Here is a 236-nt window from a genome sequence, read left to right as displayed (position 1 = left end):
CTAAACATTTTTCCCAACCTGTGAGTTGCCTTTTCACTTTGTTGATTTCTTTTGATGTGTACAAACTTAATAAGATGAGGTCCCAGTTATTGATTTGTTGAAGTATTTTTTATTCAATTTGGGTTTTCTGCATGAACTCTCACTTAAACCTTTGTCTTTAACATTTCTATTAATTTCTGCTCCAAAATATTGTGTTTGTTTTAGCATTTAGATCTTTGATCCATTTGGACTTTAGT

The sequence above is a fragment of the Octodon degus genome, unplaced genomic scaffold (genome assembly GCF_000260255.1).
Source record: "Octodon degus isolate 3935 unplaced genomic scaffold, OctDeg1.0 scaffold00124, whole genome shotgun sequence".
NCBI lineage: Eukaryota > Metazoa > Chordata > Mammalia > Rodentia > Octodontidae > Octodon > Octodon degus.
Note: the sequence above shows the minus strand (reverse complement) of the source record.